The sequence below is a fragment of the Schistocerca serialis genome, chromosome 5, assembly GCF_023864345.2.
Source record: "Schistocerca serialis cubense isolate TAMUIC-IGC-003099 chromosome 5, iqSchSeri2.2, whole genome shotgun sequence".
Taxonomy (NCBI): Eukaryota; Metazoa; Arthropoda; class Insecta; order Orthoptera; family Acrididae; genus Schistocerca; species Schistocerca serialis.
In genome coordinates this window covers 648,998,995-649,020,291 of record NC_064642.1, presented here as the reverse complement: position 1 = coordinate 649,020,291, position 21,297 = coordinate 648,998,995, and the positions used below count along the sequence as shown (strand labels likewise).

Below are 21,297 nucleotides of genomic sequence, written 5' to 3'. Positions count from 1 at the left end.
ACTCCAAGTTCACTGCCAAGCCACTAGGAACTCTGCTGTCGTTCTCTGTAGTAACGCGGGCCTCGCACTTGTGGTATTTTGGTGTTGTGTGGATGGCAGAGTGGCCGGCCGGGCCGTGTGACAGGTGCGCCACTCGTGTGGACGACGGCGCGCGACGCCCGCCCCCTGGCCTACCCTCGTGCCCCCACTCTGGCCGGTATTCGCGTTATTTTTAGCCGCGTCTGCCGCTGCAGGCAGTCGCTCAGTGGCAGCCGCAGTCAGCGGACCGCGAGTGCTGGAGTGGGTGGGGACAGCGGACAGCGGACCAGGGCACACACAGCACGCCGGCGCGTCGCCAGGGCAGCGGCAGCAACAGGTAGGCGCCCGCCACAGCACCTCTCCGCTGCGGGGTCGCTTCACAACTTGCAGGCGTTTTTGTGTGCGGGAACGGGTCTGCAGCCGCCCACTTCGCATTCGGGAAACCGTGTTCAGCAGCAAATAACAAGTACTGTGCATACCAATCATGTCAGGTGGGAAGGGACATGCACTGAAGGTGAAAGAGAGAACGTCGTATAAATATTTGCTCTATTATAATTGACTTTTGTGATGTAGCACCTTCTAACTTCCAGAAATATGAAATGTGTAGGCGATAGCACAACACCAGTTTCAGTAACTACTGTGTTTAACTATCAGTTCTCCTTTATCAATCACGTTAAAAAGTGCCATTGTCACATGCTGTATTGCTATTATTTACTTTTCTCTTGAGCGTGACTTTGAAAATTAAAAAGTGTTTTCTTTATTTCGACTATATATCACCTAACATTACCGCTGGATATATTTCGTAAGCCACATCAAATACTGACGAATCGATTCCACAGACCGAACGTGAGGAGAGGGGCTAGTGTAATTGGTTAATACAAACCATAAAAAATGCACGGAAGTATGTTTTTTAACACAAACATACGTTTTTTTTTAGATGGAACGCCGTTTGTTGCATTGTAAAATGTTAATTACATCCGGAGATATTGTAACCTAAAGTTGAAGCATGAGTACTACTCCTCCGCTGTTCGATCGTGTGTATCGGAGAGCACCGAATTACGTAGCGATCCAAAGGAAACGGTGATGGACCTTAGGTACAGAAGAGACTGGAACAGCACATTACGTCCACATGCTAACACCTTTTTATTGGTCTTTTTCACTGACGCACATGTACATTACCATGAGGGGTGAGGTACACGTACACACGTGGTTTCCGTTTTCAATTACGGAGTGGAATAGAGTGTGTCCCGACACGTCAGGCCAATAGATGTTCAATGTGGTGGCCATCATTTGCTGCACACAATTGCAATCCCTGGCGTAATGAATGTCGTACACGCCGCAGTACATCTGGCGTAATGTCGCCGCAGGCTGCCACAATACGTTGTTTCATATCCTCTGAGGTTGTAGGCACATCACGGTACACATTCTCCTTTAACGTACGCCACAGAAAGAAGTTCAGAGGTGCAAGATCAGGAGAACAGGCTGGCCAATTTATGCGTCCTCCACGTCCTATGAAACGCCCGTCGAACATCCTGTCAAGGGTCAGCCTAGTGTTAATTGCGGAATGTGCAGGTGCACCATCATGCTGATACCGCATACGTCGACGCGTTTCCAGTGGGACATTTTCGAGCAACGTTGGCAGATCATTCTGTAGAAACGCGATGTATGTTGCAGCTATTTGGGTCCCTGCAATGAAGTGAGGACCAATGAGGTGGTCGCCAATGATTCCGCACCATACATTTACAGTCCACGGTCGCTGTCGCTCTACCTGTCTGAGCCAGCGAGGATTGTCTACGGACCAGTAATGCATGTTCCGTAGAGTCACTGCCCAGTGGTTTGTGAAACCCGCTTCATCGGTAAACAGGTAGAACTGCAACGCATTCTCTCTTAATGCCCATTGACAGAATTGCACTCGATCATTAAAGTCATCACCATGTAATTGCTGATGTAGCGGCACATGAAACGGGTGGAAGCGGTGACGATGCAGTATGCGCATGACACTACTTTGACACAGTCCACCGGCTCTCGCAATGTCCCGTGTACTCATATGTGGGTTCATGGCAACAGCAGCTAACACACCAACTGCACCCGCTTCTCCTGTGACGAACCTGTTACGGACCCGTTTGCGTGCTACGACCATACCTGTTGCATACAGTTGGCGGTAGGTGTTTTGCAATGTGCGGCACGTTGGATGCTCTCTGTCCGGGTACCGTTCTGCATACACCCTGCAGGCTTTAACTGCATTTCGTCGACACTCGCCATAGATGAGTATCATCTCCGCCTTTTCAGAGTTCGAATACACCATGGTCACAGTTCCTACAACACTACACTATCACAGACGTCTGGTAACACGGTGTACTACAGTTGGTCTGCGTGCGGAGACGAATGCAGAATAACAATAGCAGCAAGCGCTACATGCGGACACTGCGACAGCTAGACCAAACCACAACAGTGCACTACAGCCACACTCGTAAACACGGTCTTCATCGTAAACATGTCCCTGCAGATGCTGCTCGCCGACCGTGGCCCGTGTTTGTTACAACACGCAACTGAACGTCGGAGGTTTCAAGCGTCAACTTTAGGTTACAATATCTCCGGATGTAATTAACATTTTACAATGCATCAAACGGCACTGATTACGTATTTGTTTATATGTTCAGATGTGCTAACAAAAATAACGTGGTTCCATTTAAAAAACGTGGGTTTGTGTTAAAAAACATACTTCCGTGCATTTTGTATGGTTTGTATTAAACAAGTACACTAGCCCCTCTCATCACGTTCGGTCTGTGGAATCGGTTCGTCAGTATTTGATGTGGTTTACGGAATATATCCAGCGGTAACGTTAGGTGACTCAGCCTGTATATAACTGCGCGGAGCGGCACGCCTCAACTCTAAGCTGGCGCAGCTGTTGCTGTGAACAGCTTCGATACTGCCGCTACTTCTACCGCCAGTGCCGAGCCGACAGAAATGTGCTGATTGTTGAAACACAGCGACTGGCGGCTTGGCCCGTCAGCAGCGCCCTGTGAAAGCGCCATTACAAGCAATGTTCGGCCAGCGGTGGCACAGTGCGGCGACTACTGTGGGAAACTTGGTTTGGGAGCGAGGGGGATGATGGACGGTAGGGTGGGAGAGTAACAGGTACGAGTGAGTACACAGTTCTGTTAAGCGGTCGTTCGGTTGACCGACGTCCCGATAATCGACGTTGAACGTCGAACAGAATAAATCCCTTTCAAAAATTGTACCGCTCAATGTGGATAGTGAACATGAATTCCGTACTGTGACGTTTGAGGTTTTTTCGCCAATGAAACTACCCGGTGGTACTTCGAGAAAGAGATTCTGTAAGAATTGCGCTGTTCGTGAAGACAGGTTTCTAAACTCAAATAACCAATGCGTTGGTAGGTGAAACCACATTACACCTTAACAGAGAAACTCAACAGGAAATTCTTGACTACATGGGGCGTTCAGAGTGCAAACGCAGTGAGTTTCAAATACTGTCTCTCGAAACGCACTAACAATAAAGCATATGTTTCTATGGCTTTTTCATTCAGAATGCTCCATGTTATTAAAGAGTAGTGTATGAAAATTCCTGGCAGATTAAAAATGTGTGCTGGACCTAGACTCGAACTCGGAGCCTTTTCCTTTCGCGGGCAAGTGCTCTGCCATCTGAGCTACCGTAGCACGAGTCACGCCCCCTCCTCATAGTTTTACTTCCGCCAGTAAAGAGAAGTGTATATTGCAGTTTCGAGATTCTATTTTCGGTATGTTGCTTACAGCTATCCTTTTTTCGAAAATTACAGCTTTCTTCTTTCATTTGCACAGTTACAGTGACATATCCACTTGCCTTAGATTTTCGTGCAGTGTGTAGTGAACCTGTGTCGTGTTTCAGAAGGTTACAGGTTTTCTAGGAAAGGTGCAACACGCTACGTACGCTGTACAATGTTGCTGGCCGTGAAAATCGTAAGGAGGCCTATAGTAAACGTCAAATTATCATGAAGTGTACTGCTGCTTGGACATGCAAACGACTAGCATTTAAGCGGAGCAACTCAAAGTAGACATGAGTAACACTGTCTACATTTCGTGTACAATCAAACTTTACTCTGCTGGTTTCTCATCACTGATCGTATCTGAATGTTGATTTTTTTATGAGGTGATTGCGTTGCCCCTTGCCTGAGAAGGAGAAACGTCGAAATGCAAGAGACGCAAGATCTCGGCCATTCAAGGCTGCAGTTCATAATACTGCGTACTGGCTGCTCGCGTTATTAGGTATACGACTTAGGATACGTAATCGATGGGATTAGAAGAATTATACTAAACGCCACCCAGAGTTTCAATGGTTCCATGCGACTAGCGCTGGAGAGGACTGTGCAGGAATGTACAGCCACTCTGCGTACCTTGACTCAGAAAATCGGCTGGTCTCCAGCTAGACTAGTGTCTACGCGGACAACGTGTCGATTTCTGGAGCACCAAGGGTCGTTAGCACTGTGGCCATTGTTGTGCATTCCCTTCACGCTACAGTAGGGAGAGGCACGCTAACAGTGCTGTACACAGGAGTATAATGCAGTCACTTTTTCAGACGATTCTTTGTACAGCGTTACAGTGGAAGAATCCGTGTGCATTGGATACTATAGAACGAACGGTGCCGGATTGCATCCGCCATCTCCATGCGGATCCAGCTTCAAGGTGACGGTACAGGGTCCCACTGGGTATACAATACAATCTCCTCTGATTAGCACTGTCGACAATTTGGGCAGTAACTGTGACATTTCTCGATGTTAATGACAATGGCTGTACCCTATCTTCTGTGGTCTCCATGGCGTTATATAAGGGACGATGAAAAACTTTGTCTGAGGGCGTTGCTGCAGCGTATACGAAATGTAGCATGACTCCGATGAGGGTATACAAGTACCGACACAAGAGATTAGTGTAGCGTTCGTGTCCTTCCACTGTGCATGTGGTAAATGCAGAAACGTGACTATGGCAACTAAATGCGTCTATTACAGGACCAACGTACTGTTATTCTGTTCTAGCTGCTGAAGGACAAACACTGGTAGACATCCATTGGTGTATGAGGAAAGTCTAAGGGGCAGCATGTCTGTCCAATAACACCATTGCGGAATGGTGCGCCAAGTTCCGTGTTGGTCCTGGTTCGACACAAGACACCTATAGATTTGGGACGCCTACTTTACCCATTAAGGAAGATTGGGAGATACTCGTACACCTGCCCTATAGTCCTGATCTCTCCCCATGCGACTATCACTCCTTCGGTCCATTAAAAAAGATCTTGAAGGGTCGACAAGTCCTGTCGGAAGAGGATGTGCAGCACGCATTACAGATTATTCATGCAACCGGACATGGTGGTTTAACAAACGGGTATCTTCACCCTGGTGCGTCGGTGGGGTGATTGCCTCAATGCTCACGGAGATTTTGTCTGATATATAGATTCTGGACTGTACGGCCTTTGAACGGAATTTCTTTGATCGCCTCACATATTTTATGAAGATTGCGCAACACCACCTGCGGTTATGATACCCTGGTCTGATACAGAGGCTGTTCCAGTATTGCCCTTGCCAGCACGTTCTCTAGATCACCGACACACTGAAAATATGGGGCCATGGGTTGCCGAAAGACTGACACATAGAGATGAAGCTACATGGAATTTCGTCCATCTGTCTGGTAGTAAGCTCAGTTTACCTTCATACCCAGCCGGGAGCAGCTGCTACTTTCATAGGGGGCAGCTGAGTGTAGTCTGCTTGATTTCACACGCTTTATACCACCAAATGACCCATACATTTAAATATGTATTGTTTCTGCTGTACAGTAACCGCACATAAGTAGCATTTCGTTGTTTGTTATTCTGGAGTTGCAAGTTTAGTGGCCAGCGTGTAGTTTCGTCGGCTCGTCCCACATGTTTTTCTACTCCGTCTGCTTTAAGCTCTTGTGCAGAAACGTTCTGCTGTGAATCACTCACGCCATCTGTCGTATGATTCGTGGTCTGTTATTATCGTCCATCTTCTGTATAACGGCCACTGATCTTGTTGTAAATGGAGTTCCGTTAGTCTTTGAAATACGACTATTTACTGCAACCAGTCAGACAGCGCTACAATATGAATTGTCAATATATGAGTAACATTATTACATTATTACATTTCGAGCTATGGTTCAGATTATTTAGCTTTGTCCTTGTTGTTTTGACAACGGGTGTAATGAGCTACGTGTGCCTAGGATACTGCAGCCACACCGACGGGCGGAGGTATCAGGTGATTCTCACTTGATCTGGTATAGCTGGCACTACAGTCTCAGATTGCAGAACGTTCTGGTCGGAGGTACTCTCCTGCTGGACGGAGGGTTTCTCCGCTGTGTTCGTTAGTACATGGTCGATGCTGGGAAATAATTGTTATTTTATTTTATTCATCATCTATAAATGATGGAAGCAAAGGATTAATTATAAACAATTTTATATTGGACTCCAATTTTTGATACAGCGTTTACTGTAAACCTACTTTCACTTTGAAGCCACTTAAAGGTGTACAAAAAAAGTCATCTTTAAACTGTAAAGTTGCACTATCTAGAAAAATATTTTCAAATTTTTAACTTTGATCATTCATGGGGGAACAGTCGACATGTCCAGCTTCACAAACGATCTTGCATTGTCATTCTGAATTTCTTTTCTCGTTAGTCTGCTTACTACCAAAGACGGCTCTGATGATGTGCTGTATTTTCATTTACAACACTGCATAAAGCAGGGGGGGGGGGGGGGGGGACTTTGTACTGCAGATTAACAGCATGACTCTACACTAAGGATCATAATTACACAAACGTGCACACGATCTCTGTTTTGAGAAATAGGTGTGGTGCGAAGTCCTCATTTACTGGAATCAGAGCCTGAAATTAAAGAAAATTTTGATATGTTGCTGGAGAATCATCGTCCACATTTGGTGTCTGCGTCCCAATAAAATACGAGCAGTGTTGGCTGAAGAAATGTAGCGGACAAGTGGTCAACTAACCGAGTCTATACATAACTGTTCCCTAACAGGTCAGTGGCTCCCCCATTCGTAAACATAACTTCTAAGTGTGTAGTCCGCGAGGATTGAATGCCTTCCCCTTATTTCCAATGAAATCATAAAAGACGAAGTATATGATACATAAATCACCTTTATTCTAACAAATAGTTAGATACACAGTGCGTTCCACTCACTGCGGAGGTTACCGCGCTGAGACACTCAGCTCGCTGTGACGTCTCTGAGCTACCTGCCTGTCCTGAAAAAACAAACATGAAATGCTCCAGGAAGGCAGAATGGTATGCATTGGACAGCCTGGTTTGTACAGTTGCAAAGACTTCACTAGATCCAACTATAAATGGTAAGAGTCAATGGGAGAACTCAACAATATCCATACACGTTCGATGAGCGATATGTCGGACAATCATACGTGTCAGAGAACCAACGATACCCGTCGATCCTCGAAGATTCGCTCATTTCCCTTAACATGTGGCTAAACGTTATCCTGCAGAAGTATGATTTATGGAGTTACCTACAAGAGGCAGGAAACTTCAGACTCTAAACCATCCCTGGTTGCCCGTAACCTGTATAAGTCGAGACTGCAAGCAGTATAGAACAGAGACTTGTATTCTGCGACACTCGACACGGCAGTCCATCACATTACGTTTGCCACGGGAACGTCCAGTATGTTGGCAGCCATCTTTGTACTGCAGGTTGAAGTGGACTCTTACAGAAGCACTAGACTACTCAGCACCCCAGCGACCACCTCCAACATTGCAGTCTGAGGGATCTGTGGACCCCTACGGAGTGAAGAATGTATCATCACTACATCAGGTCGCCTCGGACAACTCCACAGCCAGTACACCGCTTCAGTGTCAGTTCTTTTAATTGTCCCAGTGTGTGGTTTTTTGTGCTCAATACATTTTAAGGTTTTTGCCCCCATTTTACAGTCGCCCCCTTTTTGTTTGTTCTCGTCCATTATGTTCCCCCTTTTTTATATTTTTGTCCGCCATATTTTCTCCTTTGTAATTTTAAATGTCTTTTGTTGTAAGATTGTCTTTTGGCTGAAGAGCAAGGTATATGCTGCTGCGAATCTGCCCCGGATGGGGAATAGAAATTCAACAAAGGAAAAAAAGTGTTGCAATTATGTATTCTCGTTTGTGTAATATTGTCATACCAACTGTAATTTTATTTGTCGGATGCTATGAAAATGGACATGTTGTGTCCTAAACTAGTCACCATTAAGAAATAAAAGAGATACTTCTTGCCGGCCGAAGTGGCCGTGCGGTTAAAGGCGCTGCAGTCTGGAACCGCAAGACCGCTACGGTTGCAGGTTCGAATCCTGCCTCAGGCATGGATGTTTGTGATGTCCTTAGGTTAGTTAGGTTTAACTAGTTCTAAGTTCTAGGGGACTAATGACCTCAGCAGTTGAGTCCCATAGTGCTCAGAGCCATTTGAATCAAGATACTTCTTAATGTAACTTATGACCAAGCTACTCCCATTTATTTCAATACATCTCTTACTCGTTTTCGACAATCATTGTAACAATCCTTGCCTCCAAGTGTTTGCTTACAGTACGATGACAAGTAACACCCATAACCATTACGATAGTGGATTTACATTATTTATCTCTTATCGTCATATGCATTTCACCAGAGTTCGACGTGACGAAATTTATCCCCGTATCAACTAAGGATGCCAAATTACCGAAGAAAATGTGAATTTTCGAGGCAAATGTGAATTAAACGTTGGCAGTTACGATTTTGCAAGAAATACTGTTTTTTAAGAAACAGACAGGAGTATAAGTATGCAGAAGTAAGATGTTCCATGCGTTACGTTGGCAGTTACATAACCTCACTCAGTTTGCAAACGGTTCTCCACCTCCGGTTTCCAGGGGAATCTAGTGAGGCAGCGGTCATATACGCAAACAAGACAATCGAAATGAGTTAACACACAATAGATATGCAACACGCCTATCGTACAGCTAAGGCGGTTACGATCTTAACTGACCAAGACTACTAGGAAAACTACCATAGTCTGCGTTTAGTCATGATTGTCTACAGCAGCCTAGGGTAGATTTACAACTCTGCTCCAGACATCACAGAGATACATCGACGCATATGGAAACGAAGAGGTCGTACACTTAGCCGGCCGTGCGCAAGATCCACTGCAGAGACAGCTGTTGCGGCTGCGGGCGTACGTTAGCAGGTAAAAGGCAGTGGGGCAGGCGGCGGTGCACACTTGTTATACGCACTCAGCCGCATTAGTGCGGCGTGCCGGGCAACTGTCTCTGCGCCTGTTATTTTCACGTTATGCATGTTACCCATGGTGTAACAAACGTTGAGTCTGAGCAATGGAGGCATTTTCTACCGTCCAACCTTTGCAAATACGCTCTCCTGCGGATCAGTTTCCCATAATACCTTAATATTGCCGAGGACGAGCGAACAATTCAGCAGTGACCGCACAGCAGGCTAGGCGTGACATGCCACGTACTCTGATAACTAATAGTCACGACGCCGGGTTAGCGGGTGAACAGAGGGTACTTCAAACATGCCCTGCCCCTGTATAAAGGTTCAAATAGCTCTGAGCACTATGGGACTCAACTTCTGAGGTCATCAGTCCCCTAGACTTAGAACTATTTAAACCTAAGTACACCACAAACATCCATGATCGAGGCAGGATTCGAACCTGCGACCCTAGCGGTCGCGCGGTTCCTGACTGTAGTGCCTATAACCGCTCGGCCACTCCGGCCGGCTCTGTATGTATAGACCACCCCATTCAAAATTTGTTCATTTGTGTATTAGAAGACGTCATAATCTACATAAATACACTACTGGCCATTAAAATTTCTACACCACGAAGATGACGTGCTACAGACGCGAAATTTAACAGACAGGAAGAAGGTGCTGTGATATGCAAATGATTAGCTTTCCAGAGCATTCACACAAGGTTGGCGCTGGTGGCGACACCTACAACGTGCTGACATGAGGAAAGTTTCTAACCGATTTCTCATACACAGACAGCAGTTCACCGGCGTTGCCTGGTGAAACGTTGTTGTGATGCCTCGTGTAAGGAAGAGAAATGTGTACCATCACGTTTCCGACTTTGATAAATGTCAGATTGTAGCCTATCGCGATTGTGGTTTATCATATCGCGACGTTGCTGCTCGCGTTGGTCGAGATCCAATGACTGTCAGCATAATATGGAATCGGTGGGTTCAGGAGGGTAATACGGAACGCCGTGCTGGATCCCAACTGCCTCGTATCACTAGTAGTCGAGATGACAGGCATCTTATCCCCATGGCTGTAACGGGTCGTGCAGCCACGTCTCGATCACTAAGTCAACAGATAGGGACGTTTGCAAGACAACAACCATCTGCGCGAACAGTTTGACGATGTTTGCAGCAGCATGGACTATCAGCTCGGAGACTATGTCTGCGGTTACCCTTGACGCTGCATCACAGACAGGAGCGTCTACGATGGGGTACTCAACGACGAACCTGAGTGCACGAATGGCAAAAGGTAATTTATTCGGATAAATCCAGGTTCTGTTTACAGCATCAGGATGATCGCATCCGCGTTTGTCGACATCGCGGTGATCGCACATTGGAAGCCTGTATTCGTCATTGCCATACTGGCCTATCACCCGGCGTGATGGTATGGGGTGCCATTGGTTACACGTCTCGGTCACCTCTTATTCGCATTTACGGCACTTTGACGTTACATTTCAGACGTGTTACGACCCGTGGCTCTACCCTTCATTCGATCCCTGCGAAAGCCTACATTTCAGCAGGATAATGCTCGACCGCATGTTGCAGGTCCTGTACGGGCCTTTCTGGATACAGAAAATGTTCGACTACTGCCCTGGCCAGCACATTCTCCAGATCTCTCACCAATTGGAAACGTCTGGTCAATGGTGGCCGAGCATTGAACCTGCATGGGCAGTTGACCGTGTACACGCCATCCAAGCTCTGTTTGACTCAATGCCCAGGCGTATAAAGGCCGTTATTAATGCCAGGGGTGGTTGTTCTTGGTACTGATTTCTCAGGATCTATGCACGCAAATTGCGTGAAAATGTAATCACATGTCAGTTCTAGTATAATATACGTGTCCAATGAATACCCGTTTATCATCTGCATTTGTTCTTGGTGTAGCAATTTTAATGGGCAGTAGTGTATTTATAGTTCATTAATGTTCACTTCTATAGTAGCTATATTTTTAAGTTTTTTTTGGCTAACATACTACCTTTTTAAGGCTCTGTGATTTTAATGTATCCTTCATCTGTTTCGGACACCACTTTTAGCTGACATACGTAAATGAGGGAATATGCATACTTCGCACATCTCCATCGTTCGACTGAAATTTAGAATGCACAGTCCATAGATGTCACCCAACAGACGGTTGTATAAATCCAATGAATTATTTAACACGATACTGAGGATCAAGGACATTTAGATATGCACGACTGAATTGAACTGAAATCGTTCAGGAAAAAATTTGAAAATAAAGAAATGATGTAGGAAGAGTAAATTCTGGGTACTTGGGGTAGTGAGTGATTGGTACTGCTGAGCTGGAGCCCTGGCTTCTTTGAACAGGGTCAGCCGTGGCCCGTCTCGAGAAACGAACCGGCGGTCGCGTGCTTCGACAGGGGAGGCCTCCAGCTTCGATGGCTGGACAGGGACCACGACCGCCTTCCCCGCCCGTGCAGTGTTTCAGATACTACACCACGTTACAAAAAGCACGGTTCCTAATTCTTGCTCTGTCTGTGAATCACACAAAACATCTAATTATAAATTTATGTGTTAATGCAAGTACCGTACACGATACAATGCGCCTACGGAGGAAGACGCAACAATCCATATTCCGAGAGGTTACAGAAACGATAATCCGAAACAAAACTAAAAAATCTGATTGCCTTACATTGTATTTAGAGTCGTAGCCGGAGTAGACGCTTGTATACCTGTATTATCAAAATAGAATGATTTTGTTTCGTTATGTATTTGTACGTTCTATATTGATCTTGCAGGTAACAAATCTACAATAATTCGTAATTCCCCCACAAATGCGGCTCCATCAATAAATATTATTAGCAGAACCACGTCACCATTGCTAAACAAGCAACAACGGATGTTAAAGTAGCACAGCAGTTTCCAACGTGAAAACTTGGTACACGCTATTTGTGAAACATGTACAAGGTTCCCACATCCTAAATTTGGCAATTCACCTGTTTGTGGAACATCGAGACAGGCAGTAAGTCGTCGTCAGTTGTCTGCAGGACTACCTAGGATTCATTATCTTTTACATTTTGATGAATTCTCCGGTCAGAAAGAAAAAAAAATACTTGCTTTAGGCAACCTACCACTTCTACTGAAGGCGTTAACAACTCTGAAACTCGCGGTTTCTCGGTATTCGGCATGTCGTAAAGCGCCGACAGTGTTCCTCAACAGCCGGCCGGGGTGGCCTAGTGGTTCTAGGCGCTACAGTTTGAAACCGCGGGACCGCTACGGTCGCAGGTTCCAACCCTGCCTCGGGCATGGATGTGTGTGATGTCCTTAGCTTAGTTAGGTTTAAGTAGTTCTAAGTTCTAGGGGACTGATGACCTCAGATGTTATAAGTCCCATAGTGCTAGCCGTTTGAACAATTTGTTCCTCAACAAGAGCAGAAGTGGTGGCATCGTTGGCAGTAGAAACGAGCTATAAATGCGTACTCTTTGCGACCGAAAAGATGTGGCGCTTTAGGACCAGTTTTATAACCGGGGCTGATGCTACAAGTTAAGAAATATAACGGGGGCATCTCTAACTTCGTGTGGCATAAGGCTGAGAACTAAGGTTACAATGGCTCACAATCTGTAGTTATAGAACACAAGCGAATCAGACAATGCTTCGTAATTGATTTTTTCTTTGTGTCATCTGTCTTCTGACCCACCACGTATTCCTCTCTTGTGCGAACCACTCCATCTCAGAATAGCACTGGTAACGTACGGTCTGAATTATTTGCAGGCTGTATTCAAATCTGTCTTCCTACACAGTTTTTGCTCTCTGTATCTCCTTCTAGCACCATGGAAGTAATTCTCTGGAGTCTTAACCGATGTGCTAACATCCTGTCCCTTCTCTTTGTCAGTATTTTCTTATCAGTCCACTTACGTTTCAACATTCGTCTGTAGCACTACATCTCAACTAGTTCGATTCTCTTCTGTTTCGGTGTACCTACAGTGCATGTTTCACTATCATGCAATGCTGTGCTCCAAACGTAAATTCTCAGAATTTATTCTTCAAATTAAGGCGTATGTTTGATACTAGTAGACTCGGGCCGAAATGTCCTTTTTGCCATTCATACTCTGCTTTTGATGTCCTCCTTGCTCCGTTCGTCATTGGTTATTTTAATGCCTAGGAAGCAGAATTCCTTAAATTCATTTATTTTGTGATCATCACTTTTTATATTAAGTTTCTCGCTTTTCTCATTCTGCTACTTCTCCTTACCTTTATCTTTCTTCGATTTACTCTCAGTCCATATTCTGTACTCATTAGACTGTCCATTCCATTCTTCATATCATGTAATTCTTCTTCACTTTCACTCAGGATAGCAATGTAATCAGCGAATCGTATCATTGATATTCTTTCACCTAGAATCTTAATTCCATTCCTGAACCTTTCTTTTATTTCCATAATTGCTTCTTCAATGTACAGATTTAACTGCACGGGCGAAAGACTACATCTCTGCCTTACACCCTTTTTAATCCGAGCAACTGGTTCTTGGTCGTCCACTCTTTTTATTCCCTCTTGGCTCTTGTACATATTATGTAGTATCCCTCTCTCCCCACAGCTTAACCCCGTTTTTCTCAGAATTACGAACTTCTTGCACAATTTTACGTTGTCGAACGCATTTTCCAGGTTGATATATCCTATGAACAAGTCGATATTTTTTTAGTCTTGCTTCCATTATCAACCGCAACGTCAGAGCCGGCCGCGGTGGCCAAGCGGTTCTAGGCGCTTCAGTCCGGAACCGTGCGACTGCTACGATCGCAGGTTCGAATCGTGCCTTGGGCATGGATGTGTGTGATGTCTTTAGGTTGGTTGGGGTTAAGTAGTTCTAAGTACTAGGGGACTGATGACCTCAGATGTTAAGTCCCATAGTGGTCAGACCCATTTGAACCATTTTTTGAGCAACGGTAGAATTGCCTCACTGGTGCCTTCACCTTTTATAAAGCCAAACTGATCGGCGTCTAACATATTCTTAATTTTCTTTCCCTTTCTCCTGTATATTATTCTTGTCGGCTACTTGGATGCAAGAGCTGTTAAGCTGATTGTGCGATAATTCTCGCACTTGTCAGCTATTGCAGTCTTCGGAATTGTGTGAATGATATTGTTCCGAAAGTTAGACGGTATGATGCCAAACTCATACATTCTACACACCAACGTGAATAGTCGTTTTGTTGTCACTTCCTCCAACACTTTTAGAAATTCTGATGGAATGTTATCTATCTCTTCTGCCTTATTTGATCTTAAATAGTCCGCAGCTCTCTTCACTTCTGATTCTAATACTGGATCCCCAGTATCTTTTAAATCGACTCCTGTTTCCTCTTCTGTCACATCAGACAATTCTTCCTCCTCATAGAGGCGTTCAGTTTACTGTTTCCACGTATCCGCCTTCTGCTCTGCATTTAACAGTGGAATTCCCATTGATCTCTTAACCAATTACTGGCCAAAACTCTATCGGATCATTTTTTCCAAACTTTTATACATAAATACGTTACATTGAGTGATTAACTGAATAAAAAAGTTGTTTTAAAAATTTTCAGTTTATTAGAATAAAAACTACAGACCGTCCCATTTTTGGGACATTGGCCAAATGCGCTATCCAAATTCACAACCTTATTCTCCATGCATAATATTGTAAGAAACAACACAAACAATAAATAAAGAATGTTTTAATATTATTGAATGTCTATTCAGTATCAAATAAAGCAAAACACTTGTCGTGTACACCAACAAACGTACCACTTTCTGCTCCATCTCCTAACGCTTTCCTTTTTTTGGCTTCTGGAGGTACAACTGTAGCATTAGCTTCATCTCTGCTGCTTATGACCTCTAAAGTACCGGCTGCATCTTGTACAACAGACTCATTGTTCAGTACATTTTCGTGAATGTCTTCATCTGTTATTACATCTGCATCGGGTGGAATAATCGCCAATTCTACGTCATCATCTTCATCGTCACTCTCTTGATGGTTCTCTAGTTCTGCTAGAATTTCTTAAAAAAAAACAATGGTTCAAATGGCTCTGAGCACTACGCGACTTAACTTCTGAGGTCATCAGTCGCCTAGAACTTAGAACTAATTAAACCTAACTAACCTAAGGACATCAAACACATCCATGCCCGAGGCAGGATTCGAACCTGCGACCGGAGCGGTCGCTCGGTTCCAGACTGTAGCGCCTAGAACCGCACGGCCATTCCGGCCGGCAGAATTTCTTCAAGTGTAAGTCCATGCGGCATGTTTTTATCCCGTTGGAATCGTAAAATTTGAATCGAATATGGAAAAAAGGGGATATAAAGAACGTAAAATGCAATTCTTCTCTGTATAATACGTTTATACAAGAATAGGGCACATCAACAATAAATGATAGTGTAACATGCCATTGTCCCATTAATGGGACACCTAAAACATATTGATATTGCACTTATTGAAAAAATCTGAAGTATACTTAATCTTACACGGACATCCGTATGTTCATAACAAACACGCCCAGACAACTAAATCACAGCTCATTGTCGTCCAGGAACTACCAGCAGACATACAGTGCTGCCAAGTGCGAGAACAAAAAATCGGCAAGTTTATAATTTTCCTGACGTGAAGTACTTAGAAAAAAGTTATTTATTTTACATTTACAGGCACTATAGCAGTTAACTGAACCTACAGGTGCAACAACAAAGGCTAAAATCTCCACTGATTATGTAGAAATAAGTAAAATATACGTGTCCCAAAAAAGGTACAATGGCCAGTAATGGGTTAATGTTACCACCTTTGCTTTTAATGTCACAGAAGGTTGTTTTGGCTTTCCTATATACTGAGTAAGTCCTTCCGACAATCATTTCTTTTTCGCTTTCTTCACATTCTTCATGCAGCCATTTCAGCTTCCCCGCACGTCCTAATCATTTCATTCTTCAGTAAGGGTGACTTCTTATGCTGGAAGTCTTCGTCCACCAATGCTGCTAATTAATCAAAATTTTAGTGGTGGTGGGTTTTGAACCCAGGCCCGAGAACGTTTAGATTATTTATCAAAAACGCTACCTTTTTTCTCATTTTGTTCTATATTGTTCGTTGAATTTGTTCGTGGCGGACATCCGATGACACCCGTTTAGGTTCTTCGTTGATCCGTTCACTCAGTTTATATTACAGAGAGCTAACCATCAGACCGAACACGCTGAGCTACCGTGCAGCTACCGTGCCGGCATCCCTAGACACTTGGTGCATCTCCATATTAGTTAATATGATTGGAAATTGGATATATGTCCTAATCTTCTTCTCCTTCCTTCCTCTGTCTATCCATCTTCTTCTCTTCCTCTCTTTGAACTCCTCCTACTCCTCTCACCGTCCTTCTCGCCCCTTTGTCTGTCAATCCCTTCCTGCCCCTTCAATTTCCCCACCCCGCCTCTCTGTGTCCATCTGCTCCTTCTCCCTCTTTATGTCCATTTCCTCCCCCATCACTGTCCACCTCCCCGTCCCCCCCCCTCCTGCTCCCCCTCTCTCTCCCACTCTCCCACCCTCTGACCTTCAGCCTTCTTTATAGTTATTGCAAAGTCAGATTCCGTAGAAGTATTGTAGTTACAAGTCGATAAGTCACAAATGATGCAGTTTTCTGTGCATGAAACAAAACAAACCCCCACGTTTTCACAGCAGAGCACAGCAAACATTTCCTTTCTTGCAGTCGGTTTTAATAGAGAACCTATACATTATTGCTTAAAAAATATATTGCATACGTCCGTCCGAGTGTTTATTAAGTATTGTGAAATATTTGAAATAAATCGGCCGCAAACTTCTCGAGAGTTTTGCTAAGATCATTTCCATATTATATATATTTGCTAACAACTTTTCCTTTTGAATTTTATGTGGGCCTATTTATTATATATCTTAAAAACCATAACTTATGTCCATCCGAATATTCATTACAGTAACGTGCAAAAACTGGAAGGAAATCAATCGAGAAGTTTTTGAAATTTCTGATGACAACATTTCCCTTTTACATATTACATACATGCTTTTACATTATATGGATTTAGAAATCTTATAGTCTGTGTCGGTCCTCTGGATATAGCGCAAAAATTTGAAACAAATCGGTCAGAAAATTCACAAGATTTTTGGTAACAACTGTTTCCCTTGTATATATTTAGCTTATGTCTGTGTGAAGGGTCATTGAATATCATGTAAAAATTTGAAGTAAATCGATTAAGACGACTTCCAGATTTTTCATTACAACGTTAAACAACGATATGTCTTCATATAATAGTGTAGACTGAATAGTAGATAAGCAGACCTGCATCACTCCAGAAATTGGTGTATCGACATCTTTCTAGCTATAGAGGCGGAAAGAGAATGAAGCTATGCAGACTCAGTAATGGAAAACAAGATGGCTCAAAGAGATTCATCGGATTTCATAAGATTTTATTTTCTACATGAATGAAGATACAATTTTTTTTAATTTACGCTTAGGAGTACAAGATTTTTATTTTCAAAAGAACCCTTTCATTTTACGTGTATGCACATGCATCAGATAGATTATATAATGGTAAGACAGAGATTTAGGAACCAGGTTTTAAATTGTAAGACATTTCCAGGGGCAGATGTGGACTCTGACCACAATCTATTGGTTATGACCTGTAGATTAAAACTGAAGAAACTGCAAAAAGGTGGGAATTTAAGGAGATGGGACCTGGATAAACTAAAAGAACCAGAGGTTGTACAGAGATTCAGGGAGAGCATAAGGGAGCAATTGACAGGAATGGGGGAAATAAATACAGTAGAAGAAGAATGGGTAGCTTTGAGGGATGAAGTAGTGAAGGCAGCAGAGGATCAAGTAGGAAAAAAGACGAGGGCTAGTAGAAATCCTTGGGTAACAGAAGAAATATTGAATTTAATTGATGAAAGGAGAAAATATAAAAATGCAGTAAGTGAAACAGGCAAAAAGGAATACAAACGTCTCAAAAATGAGATCGACAGGAAGTGCAAAATGGCTAAGCAGGGATGGCTAGAGGACAAATGTAAGGATGTAGAGGCCTATCTCACTAGGGGTAAGATAGATACCGCCTACAGGAAAATTAAAGAGACCTTTGGAGATAAGAGAAAGACTTGTATGAATATCAAGAGCTCAGATGGAAACCCAGTTCTAAGCAAAGAAGGGAAAGCAGAAAGGTGGAAGGAGTATATAGAGGGTCTATACAAGGGCGATGTACTTGAGGACAATATTATGGAAATGGAAGAGGATGTAGATGAAGATGAAATGGGAGATATGATACTGCGCGAAGAGTTTGACAGAGCACTGAAAGACCTGAGTCGAAAGAAGGCCCCCGGAGTAGACAACATTCCATTAGAACTACTGACGGCCGTGGGAGAGCCAGTCCTGACAAAACTCTACCATCTGGTGAGCAAGATGTATGAAACAGGCGAAATACCCTCAGACTTCAAGAAGAATATAATAATTCCAATCCCAAAGAAAGCAGGTGTTGACAGATGTGAAAATTACCGAACTATCAGCTTAATAAGTCACAGCTGCAAAATACTAACACGAATTCTTTACAGACGAATGGAAAAACTAGTAGAAGCCAACCTCGGGGAAGACCAGTTTGGATTCTGTAGAAACACTGGAACACGTGAGGCAATACTGACCTTACGACTTATCTTAGAAGAAAGATTAAGGAAAGGCAAACCTACGTTTCTAGCATTTGTAGACTTAGAGAAAGCTTTTGACAATGTTGACTGGAATACTCTCTTTCAAATTCTAAAGGTGGCAGGGGTAAATTACAGGGAGCGCAAGGCTATTTACAATTTGTACAGAAACCAGATGGCAGTTATAAGAGTCGAGGGACATGAAAGGGAAGCAGTGGTTGGGAAGGGAGTAAGACAGGGTTGTAGCCTCTCCCCGATGTTGTTCAATCTGTATATTGAGCAAGCAGTAAAGGAAACAAAAGAAAAATTCGGAGTAGGTATTAAAATTCATGGAGAAGAAATAAAAACTTTGAGGTTCGCCGATGACATTGTAATTCTGTCAGAGACAGCAAAGGACTTGGAAGAGCAGTTGAATGGAATGGACAGTGTCTTGAAAGGAGGATATAAGATGAAAATCAACAAAAGCAAAACAAGGATAATGGAATGTAGTCTAATTAAGTCGGGTGATGCTGAGGGAATTAGATTAGGAAATGAGGCACTTAAAGTAGTAAAGGAGTTTTGCTATTTGGGGAGCAAAATAACTGATGATGGTCGAAGTAGAGAGGATATAAAATGTAGGCTGGCAATGGCAAGGAAAGCGTTTCTGAAGAAGAGAAATTTGTTAACATCCAGTATTGATTTAAGTGTCAGGAAGTCATTTCTGAAAGTATTCGTATGGAGTGTAGCCATGTATGGAAGTGAAACATGGACGATAAATAGTTTGGACAAGAAGAGAATAGAAGCTTTCGAAATGTGGTGCTACAGAAGAATGCTGAAGATTAGATGGGTAGATCACATAACTAATGAGGAAGTATTGAATAGGATTGGGGAGAAGAGAAGTTTGTGGCACAACTTGACCAGAAGAAGGGATCGGTTGGTAGGACATGTTCTGAGGCATCAAGGGATCACCAATTTAGTATTGGAGGGCAGCGTGGAGGGTAAAAATCGTAGAGGGAGACCAAGAGATGAATACACTAAGCAGATTCAGAAGGATGTAGGTTGCAGTAGGTACTGGGAGATGAAAAAGCTTGCACAGGATAGAGTAGCATGGAGAGCTGCATCAAACCAGTCTCAGGACTGAAGACCACAACAACAAAACCCACCACCACTAAAATTTTGATTAATTAGCAGCATTGGTGGACGAAGACTTCCAGCATAAGAAGTCACCCTTACTGAAGAATGAAATGATTAGGACGTGCGGGGAAGCTGAAATGGCTGCATGAAGAATGTGAAGAAAGCGAAAAAGAAATGATTGTCGGAAGGACTTACTCAGTATATAGGAAAGCCAAAACAACACACATGCAGCCTTGAGGTGATTTTTACAATCACGTTCTAGACAAATGTAAACGATTAATTTCTAGAAATGTTCGCTATGCTCTACACCGCATGTGCGACAAACATCCAGGTCAGAGCTAGACTCGTCCAACATTTCGTGAGCATGTATGGGGTGATTGCACTCACTGCTGCTAGTGCTCTGGGGCACCGCAGTTCAAAAATGGTTCAAATGGCTCTGAGCTCTATGGGACTTAACATCTGAGGTCATCAGTCCCCTAGAACTTAGAACTACTTAAACCTAACCAACCTAAGGACATCACACACATCCATGCCCGAGGCAGGATTCGAACCTGCGACCATAGCCGCACGACGACCACGGCCGGCCGGCGCCTCAGTTAATTCACAGTTGTTGGAAAGGGAGTCACACAGGTATAGTCTTTCACAAAGCCCCACAATTAGATGAGACTAGGCATTCTTGCAGGCCAATGGCGCATTTCCGAAATTCATACGCCAGTTTGTTATAGAGGCAACTCACTTTTAAGAAATGCTCTTACATGCAGTCATTAATGCGGTTGTTTTCCGTCTTGCTGAAAACGGAGATTTTCAGTATTTTTTTTTTTTGAAATTATGAAAAAATCAAACCTGTAGCGTCTGCAATTACGTGATCACGGTTAAGAAAACGAAAGGAAGAAAAAAAGAAGAAAGTCTCGGGAAAAGGCACAAAACGCACGAAGCCTTGGAGACTGTCACGAACTCAATTATGGTATATGGTTGCTTAAGTTACAGTGCTTCACTTTTCCACTTGAATGGATCAGAGTCTCATCACTGAAGAATAAGCTTAAAGGAAATAATCTTCCATCTTCGCGCTCGGAACGGAGTGACAAAACTGTACACGTTTTTGTTTAATACCATGATATGATCTGTACGTTGCTGTTTATCATCATCGTGACTTGTTGGAAATGAGTACTATACGATTTGGAACACTATCAATGTCGTCACAAAACACGCTGTGAATGAGGAATGGCCAAATTCCGACCAGCTTCTGTGGACTAGGTACCAAACTCCGTTAATGGGCTCTTTTACTTCTT

General features: G+C 43.5%; 1 protein-coding gene across 1 annotated transcript in view; it reads left to right on the top strand.

Moving 5' to 3' along the window:
* Positions 1 to 251: 251 nt before the first annotated feature.
* Positions 252 to 21,297, top strand: part of LOC126480883 (ras-related and estrogen-regulated growth inhibitor) — a 395,339-nt gene continuing 374,293 nt past the window's right edge. The window contains exon 1 of the mRNA XM_050104274.1: positions 252 to 355. The gene's annotated coding sequence lies outside the window, so the exon portion shown is untranslated. The remainder of the gene's footprint in view (positions 356 to 21,297) is intronic.